The sequence below is a fragment of the Zerene cesonia genome, chromosome 27 (assembly GCF_012273895.1).
Source record: "Zerene cesonia ecotype Mississippi chromosome 27, Zerene_cesonia_1.1, whole genome shotgun sequence".
Classification (NCBI taxonomy): domain Eukaryota; kingdom Metazoa; phylum Arthropoda; class Insecta; order Lepidoptera; family Pieridae; genus Zerene; species Zerene cesonia.
Window position 1 is genome coordinate 6448666 of NC_052128.1, and position 10329 is coordinate 6458994.

Sequence of the window (10329 nt, forward strand, 5' to 3'; positions counted from 1 at the left end):
TGTATCAGGAAATGCTGTCACGGGATAACTTAAAGTGCATACGAGCGAAAAGCAACCAAACGTTATATAAATTTAAGGGAAAAAGAAAATTTCTTTATAATTCATCGCACTTAAAGAAATTGGTTGAAATACTAAAGAGAAGAGTGTGTGTATGTCCCTCTTTATGTAAAAATCAATTGCTTATCTCTTATATTTATATTGTAGAAGCGTGCTCGACTACCAAAAACATTAAAGCTGTTGTTGTATTACTATAAGTAAAAAAGCTATATGTAATTACTTTTATTGAATAAATAATACGTTCATATTAAAGTTAGCATATGAAAAATAGATGACAGAATAAAAATCAGGTTTTTTGATAAAATTCAAAGTTTCATTCTATTTTTAATATTTCTTATATTATCTGCAGATGAAGAGGAAATGGTTATTAACTTCACGCAAAAGACATTAATTAAGCTTTTGTGTCTTTGCGGTATATAATCAAATAATGTATTCCCATTCAATACGTTATGTTATATTTGTATTAAGAATGACGAAAATGTTTTGAGGCATTGAGGCACTTAGGTATTATTAGTAATACCTATATTTATAATGAGCAGAAATTACAGATAACAAAAAGATGTTACTTGCATACAATATATTTGTGTAATCTGTATTGTATTTAGCCCGTGATTGTTGGTTATTGAATCAACTTCTATTGGAATTTCATACATTAAATGTTTTATTTGATCAACTGAACTGATTTAAAAGAATCTTATTTAATTGTAAAAGAAATTTATTGTGGGAGTCGAGCACGCTTCGGCACGAATTGGGCCAGCTCGCACCGGGGAAGTACCACACCCCCACAGAAAACCGGCGTGAAATAGTGGCATGCCACTGTGTTTCGTACCGTGAGTGGGGGAGCCGGAGGCCCGTTTCCTTTTCCTCACCCATTCCAGTCCATTCCTTCTTTCCAGTCGTTAATCCATTCCTTTTCCCTTTCCCCAAAAAAGCGGGCAGCGCATTCGCAGAGGCCCTACCTTTGCGAATGTTCATGGGCGGTGATCGCTTACCATCAGGCGAACCACCAGCTCAGTTGCCAGCTATGACATAAAAAAAAAAAAAGAAACTCAACAAGTTAATACATAACATCTTGCTTAACAGACAAAAGTTTACAGTTTACTTAAATTTTTATTAGTTACATTTTTATAAATCATTAAGTTAAAAATAACAGTCACTCGACTTTACCGCCGTGGTATAAATGCTAACGTATAAGGCTTTTTGAAAAGAGTACCTACAAATACTAAGCTATTATTAGAGAGTCGAAACCTGTAAATTAAATAACGGGTAATTTAGACAAGAGATTTATTAAGCCGTAATTCACTTGAAACGATACATCTCATAATATTATTCCATTCATACTAGTTAATACATTATTAATGTAACAAAAAGATTTTTTATGAGCTGATTATGATGCAGTTTCTTACACTGTAAAGATCATATCTTGTAGATAAAAATTAAGGAGTGAAGAAGAGGTCCATACTGATGCGATACATGGAAACACATTTAAAAGTTAACACGTAGAATTTTATACAAGTGCCGTCTATCTGACGTAATTCAATATTAAATCCATTTGGCTTAATTTTGTATGCAACTTAGTGACTTACTCTTTCGCACCAATAAGACACTTAACATTGACAATAGAATTTGTTCCGTGTGAAAGTGGATTAGATACACAGAGAGTTTATTCCGTATGTGTTACCACAGATAACATAATACTACCATAGATAACATACTACATAATTACTACACAATTACCATAGATAACATACTACATACTATATAAGTAGTGTTACTAACAGAGTTTTCTAAATAAACAAGACAAGTTGTGTAGTGTTTCAGATTTACCTTTTAACTATGAGGTTATATTAGGACCTAGTTTCAGCAAACAAGACCTAACAAGGTCCATATCATAACCATTTATGAGATCGAGTTAGGTAAGGTTTGGGTAATAAAATAGCAATAAGGGCGTAGATCTCAAATAAAATTACATTTGTTAGCAAACTCTGTGGAACTTAGTAATGCCTTTACTGATAGAAATGAGTTTTGTGTCCTCTCGTGTTAATCGAATTACCATCACTCGCTTTTGTGCTGTGAGATGAAGATAAGTACTTTAAAAGTGCTTTGACGTCAAATTGACGGCTTAATGGCGCATACACTAACACAATAACTTCTGTAATGTACAGGGAACACGTATTAATAATACCAAAGCCAGTTGACAACTGCTTAATTAATTACCTTAAATATATTACACCAAAACTGGAAAGAAGTTCCTATTAATTTTCTTTACTTCAAGGAGTAGGTATTTGTGATATTATAAATTCATGCGGAGTCATCCGGTCTAAGCTGAAAGACACGTTATAATATAGCATTCGACAGCCTGAAGCTCCTCCTTGATAAATTACTTTTATGAAATTATACCTAGAATGCCAGCGTTTTAAACCGCACGTGACACAAATTCTATCACTTATTTAGTGTAATAGAGGTTTGTAAAAAATCATGTGAAAGCAGCTCAGAAACTCGATACTAACTTGCAATATTTCTTAAAAAGAGATGCTCACATGTTATTTGCTACGTGTACAGTTGAATAATGATTCCCGAGAGGAGAATTTGAGGTTTTATAACCATTTATACAATTCACTTTAAGTCTTACAAAGAAATGGAAATTTATTATATACATTAGCAGTTCAAGCCACGCTACATGTGCAATTAACATTAATATGAGGCAAAAATGTATCCATTGTTTGTACAAGTAAATAAAATATGTATAAATATCAATACCAGAAAAAAAAAATAACCTACGCCACATGCTCCCAAAACTCCTTCGACGTAACAATACTTAATAGAAAATAATATTTAATTAATGCTGCATCAAAGCGGATATATAATAACGTTAGTTTAAGATTTATTTTTCGAGAAATCGCTTCAAAGCGATAAAGCCGCCAGTTGTACGATGAAAGCTTTTATGAAAGTGCTTTTTTTCTTGTGTATATCTGTGCATTGTAATAAAGAGTTTATAAATAAACTAGCTGTATCTCGCGACGTCACTCGGGCGGTACGCGGGTGAAAAGTAGCCAATGTGCTAATCCAGACTACAATCTATCTCTGTATCAGTTTTCATACAGATACGATAAACTGTTTTCGTGTGAAAGATTAACAAACATCTATCCATACTTACAAAGTTTATAATATTAATACGATAACATAACACCAACGTTTATTAAACAAATTCGTATCCCCATAAATTCGCAGTCATTTTATCATACAACCACTCAAACCAAATGTAAATTTTTCGACGAAATTCGTACATAAACTGTGTAAAAGTAGTTACCGAAGGCAGTGGAACTGTACTAGAGAACTTCGCAAATAAATAATGCATTGGGTGTTTATGGGAGCGAGCTTTTAGTTGACTCACAGTCTTCAAATTAGACGGGCTTCAAATGCTGATGCGTATTTCTTGCATATGTATATTTCCGATATTTAGTGTTTTAGACATAAACCAGTAAAATAAAATAAGCTAGGTAGATATTTCTGACTAGTTGTTCACCTCGGCTTCGCTCGTGGTACATATATAGCCTATAGCACTGAGTGAAGTTACAGCTTACTAATGAAAGAATTTTTGGAATCGGTCCTGTAGTTATTGTGTTTATCCATAACATACAAACAATTTTTTGGTTGTTTGTTAATTATTCCTCTTTATGATATTAGTGTAGATATTTCGTTTTTATGGACATAAAGAAGTAAATCAAAGAGACTCATTGATAGATAGTAAGTACTCGCACTAAAATATTTCTAAATTATACATAACTACGACTAGATTTCTAGAAATTACTTTGGATTCATCAAATCACCGTTAGATAGTATCGGTTTAATACATGTTACGATTCAAATACCAATTAATATTCAATTATTTTATGGGCTCGCGATACAAACAATGGTCTATTAATTAATTCTGAGTAATCAGGTATATATAGCAATGAAGGGGAAGTTTCCTGTGGCTTCTTTGTGAGGGCCTAATGAAAGGCTAGGCTGGATCTTAAATACATCATCTGTAGACTAGATAATTAGATTAAGTGTTGTCTATATATAACTATCGTGCTTTTAGGTATGAGTTACAGATATTACACTTTACAGTCAGACATACCAAAATACCAGAAGACACTATCAGCCAAAACTGCCAACATCAAGAAAAATACTCCACATACCAACTGCGGAGAAATAGGTGGAGGTAGTTCACGAACAACAATTTTTGTATGACCTTCAAGACATATAACATCTCAGTCTCCCCGTGACCACGCTCGCTGTAAAGTGTTCGAAACGTCGGGTTAATAATATAATGAATAAATCGCGTTTAAAATTCAGTGGTAAATGTTAAAACTGTATAAAATGACGATTCGAAAGTGCTTCTATAAGAAGTCTAATTGAATAAATAAATGTTTGAGTTTGAGCTTAACCCACAGAACGGATTTTAACCAGAATAGCAGGTAAACAGACTATATTATAAGCTACAGAAAATACTTGTTGTCGCCCGTGGGTTCGTCCTCGCGACACAACTAGTTTACGCCTTTTGTTTATGCTTTGTCTTGCCAATAATTGGAATTTACTTTGGCAGTTACATCTCTTTTATGGCGCAGTTACGCGTTTAAGTCTAGAAAGTTATTCGATGGTTTATAGCCTGGTTCGAGTTCACATAACGAGGTCGTGTCTTGATAATTTTTAATTTGAAAAGACATTGACTAGTATTCTTTAACTTCTTTATCTGTTTCTGTGTTATACTGATATTTGCCTCCTATAAAAGCTATTAAGTATAAGTACGTATGCATAAATATTTATTCAATAATATTCTTGGGTGCGTTATGAAAAGTAATTTTATCACATGAATAACACATAACCTTAAGACATGAAGCCTTCTTAACCGACGTTCCTATTTACAAAGAGTTTTGTTAATTAATATTCTATTTCTGTATTTTACAGGTAGTGATACATTGAAGGGTGTAGTGACGCGGCCTGAGATCTGCGGCTAGAAGAAACATCACGTCAGACGGAATCTGGCATAACCCACGGCTCCTTCCCTCGGTACTTATGCAACATTTCCCCACTTAATAAAGGTGGTTTACTTGATGCTAAACAATTATCACCTCCCATGGGCGTTCACAAATTATACGCTAAGGTTTTTTTGAATCTGTTACAGACTGAGACAATTAAAAACATCAGGAGGTGAATGACAATATAATAAAGAATGGGGGTTATATGAATGTGGTCAGATAATTAAAAGAGCTTTAGTGTGAGCGTGGTCGGACAATCATAGTAAAGTACTTTTAAATAAAAAGACAAGTTAAATGGGGAATTTATACTGTTCAATTTATTCATTAAAACAAAAGAGTTAGATAGTAGCGGTTATCCACCTTGATATATAATAACGTATTAAGTTTCCTAAATAGAGTTTCCGATATGTGGCCCTTGGCTTGGACCTGATAAAATAATATTTTATTAGGGACAACCAATGGAGTGTGAGACCCTATTAGGTATGTTAGAAACTCGTAAACCTTTTTGTTTATCTGCCTGTTTATGATATCGTGTTTCGTGATAATATTGAAAAACATCATTTTGCGCATTATTTTTTGATGAAACGGTTTATGTGTCTCATACAGGTGTGGGGTCCTATTATATTTTGAATCAAAGGATTTTATAAAAAGTTTTTTTAATAAATCAAATAAAGTTATTAAATATGTCGTGAGCCTTAGCATAATAAAACAATTAATTGTTTAAGGTTTAAAGTAAAAATAAAATATTTTTTAGATGTATTTAACTATTTTAATTAAACGACATTCATATACTACCACAAGAAATTGACTTTTCGACATCCGTTTCCAATGCACTGTAAAAGATTAAACATTATTATTTATTATTGCCAAACCATTATTTACATAATACACATTCATAGACATAGACGACATTTCTAAGCTCTCCTCTCTATCCTACAATCCCACCCCGATCCCATAAAAACATCACGAAAGCCGCTTTGAATCCCACCCTTACAGCAAACTAATACACCCATACCCTCTTAAAAACTTATCTATCCCATACCAGTCCCATGCGAATCCTGTAATCCGCAGGATAGTTCAGTATGCATCGAACGAAAAGCCACATTGTAAAATACCCTGGGGTAAAAATACCACGACTAAAATCCATTTATATTATTAGATACATTAGGAGAAAAAACATTTTTACAAAAAAAACACAAAACACAAACTCAATCCTTCGTTTAATATTATAAACGCATAAGCTTGTAATAATGTATGGATGGTTGTTACACTTTCACGCTATAAAAACTTATCATATCTATAGTTTATAGTCTGGATTAGCATATAGACTACTTTTAACCCGAGTACTATGTAAGTGACGTCGCAGGTTACAGCTAGTACAGAAAATAAGGGGAATAGTGACCGAATTAATAAGTGGTTTTCATTTATTCCATTTACTTGGTGGAATTTTTATAAAATTTATGATTAACGTAGCTGGCAACATACGAACTACACTAATTAACAATTAACACTCACCTCAGAACTGCATCCTAGACCGGTACACTGAAAAAAGCAATATTACCATATTATCAGCAGTAGAATTATAAATATTGTTTAAAAAGATTTAAAAAACACGCTTTAGTGAAAGCGCATACTACATTGTCACACTTGTTCTCATATAGAGTACTAGCTGCGTCCCGCGGTTTCACCGCCGTAAGTCTGTATCCCGTATGAATATCGGGATAAAAAGTTGCCTATATGTTATTCCAGTTGTCCAGCTGTCTACGTACCAAATTTCATTGCAATCGGTTCAGTAGTTTTTGCGTGAAAGAGCAACAAACACACACACACATCCTTACAAACTTTCGCATTTGTAATATTAGTTGGATAGTAGGATTAGTAGGATATATCGTGAGCCTTAGCTCAAAAAATATTTAATATATTAAAATAAAATAAAAAAATATAAGTAGGAAGTATGATACGTAATTTAATTATTTCACCCTTCAATCCTAATCAGGTTAACAAGATAAACTCATGAAATTATTGTATTGTGCACCCTAGAAGTGTACGAAGTTTAAACGAAATCTGTCCAAGACGGTTATATACAAACATAATATGAAATGTGAAGTTAATAAGAGTGTGCAAAAATACCTATCTATCATTATTATAAATAAAATTCAAGAACTTACATTAGATAAACACCTTATACCGTCACACTGAAATAAAAAATACATTTAAAAACGACTATCAATAATTTATCTTGTTTACAACTAAGCACTCGTCCCGGATCCGTCCGGATTGACCCGGATTAAAAACTAGAGATTATTTCGCGCAACGTACCAAACTCACAAAATTTTCCTATTTATCATGACAGAATATGTATTTCAACAAATGGGTTAAATTTCATCGGATGTTAACAATTATTATCCAGTTATGGATAATAAGAATTCTTACAAAGAAATATATAATTGTAAACATTTGAGAATGTACTTAAAAATAACGTTTTTATAACTTCTATTGTTTAAAATCTTACCACAGCATCGCACATTAACCCTTTACACTGAAACAAGATCATATAGTGTAAGTCAGCACTTCAATCATTCTAGTTTTTAACTTAGCACTCACTGTGAAATAATGTTTCAAATAGGTCATATAGTTCCTGAGATAAGCGCATTCAAACAAACTAATAGAAATATATATTATACATCTACTACTTTTTAAATATGTAATAAGTTTCCCTACACGAACGCTTTCGCTTATCCCATTCGTTTTAACCATCTTTCTATAGAGAAAATCGATTTCCTTATAAACCAGAAACGTTTTTGTAACAACGGTATCAAAACTCATTAAAACTTATTGATATTCCATGCCAAACAGGTTTTACTTACTAAAGGTTAATGCGAAATATATTTAAGCCCCGCTCTGTGCCTATATAATGTAAATAAAATATCTACTCATCGACATTTATTTGAAAACGCTCAAAATGTCATGTTTAATCTCAATAATATGTTATACTTTCATTATACTTTCATACACGTTACACTCTGGTGAAAATGTAATTCTATAAAACAGTTATTACATGTACGTTAAATTAAACGTATATCTATAATAATAATATACCGGAGATTGTTTGTTTGAACGCGCAATTTTGAGAAGCTACTGGACCGATTTCAAAGATTATTTCACCGTTTGATAGGTAGGATCCCTGAGTGCTATAAGGTGCATAATATGAATCACGGATGGAGCCGCAATCGACCATTAAAGTGAAATAAAATTCACTCATTTATTTTTTATATTTACTGTTATGTGCTTGCTTGCGAAGTCATATGTATAAATTCTAATTTAATACCCTTCAAGTCTAATAAAATAATAATATTTTTGTCTTTAGCACTTATATATATTTTAATGTATATTAAAAATATTGTACGTCAAATACTGACCGTAGCTTTGCAATTTTCTCCTATGCACTGAAATAATTATAATGAATAAAATAATTTTTGTTTGCTTTTCAGAATAATACTTTATTGCGTAAAATTAGATTAACCCCCGGCATGGCATAAAAGTTAAATCCCGTGTCCTCTACTGGATATGAGGCAAATGATATACATCTGTTTCACTGATCGATTTTCTTTATGAACAAGTAGGTGATCAGCCTTCTGTGTCCTCCCAGACCGAGACATTTTGTTTTGTGCGTCCCCACCGGGAATCGAACCCAAAACCCCTCGGTTCCATGCTAACGCGTTAACCACTGTACCAAGGAGGCGGTCAATGGCATGGCATGGGCATATATAATTAGCCGCCTCAGGTACCAATCAGAATTCTAAAATGGGACCAATTGGCATCAATGCAATGAAATGAAATACAAATTGATGGCTGTCAAAGCCCAAAAATAATCGCGTCAGTCGGTTGGAAACCATTGACGTATTTAAAAGTAACAAAGACGAAAAATTAAATACTTTTTAGTTTTTGTGGTGAGCTTGAATCTTATTATTGCGTTTTATGATGTTCATCTTATAAGCTACAATTATTTCTCTAAATGAGATGGTTCCCATATCACTTACTAGAACAGAGCACGAGTCTTCAAAACACTGCAATATAAAACAATGCACATAATTACGAGCTGACTGGATTTATATATGAAAATATTATAACATATCGTATGGTGAGACTTAAAGAGACAAATATTTAAATAAACGCAAATACAGTCTTATTGATATCTCTTTATAAAGAGAAGCATAATTTTTAGTGTAATGCTATTATAAAGCAGTGGTGGCTCAGTGGTGAGGACCTAGGAATTTAAATCGATAAGTCGAGGATTCGAGACCAGGTGAACGTGCAAGAAATAAATTGATTTTTCAAATTATCTGCGCATGTGGATAAGATCACTACTATTCAAAACGGAGAAGGAAAACATGGTGAGGAAACCGGCTTGTCCTAAAATCGAAACTTCGACGTCATGTGAAATATACAGGGTTGTATTTGTAGGGGTGTAGCCTGAGGCCTGTCCCAGTAGTGGGAACATATATAGGCTGATGATGATGATGATTATAATATTATAAGCAGTTGGAGATCCCGGGCAAAACACTAACAGACCTAGAAGAAAATATTGGACCAGACCAAGACCTCAGGTAATGATGACGAATATTATAAACGTGACAGTTGTTTGTTGTGAAGATTTTTTTATGTGATAGTTGGCAAAGAAAAAGGGGTAAGGAAAAGCAAAAACTAGCAGAATGAAATTAGGAAAAACGAACACAAATAAATACATCATTTAAAAAGTTAGTAATATACGTCATCATAGCGGACATCTACTATACTCTGCTAATATTATAAAGCTGAACAGCTTGAAAGAAATAAGATATGTTTATTTTAATGACATGCCAGACAGCAAGTTTACAAAAAAGTTTTTAGAAAGTACAAGTTAAACATAAGGAATTAAAATACTCAATTATAATTTCAACATAGACACATGCCACAGATCTGTGCAGCATGGAAAACATTAAAAAGGGACATCACTTGGTGACATTCTGTTTATTTGTTTGGACGCGCTTTTCTCAGGAACCGGAATAGAAATCGGACCCTATAGGTATAAATTTATTTCAGTGCTAAACAGCCCATTTGTTGAGGATGACTATACTACTATATAACGTCACGTACGACGTCAGCGTAACCGCGGGGCACAGCTTGTTTAAAATATCTGAGTGTTTTCATATTTAAAAATAGATAATATTATAAAAAGGAACTATTTGGATTGCTACATGTAACAGAT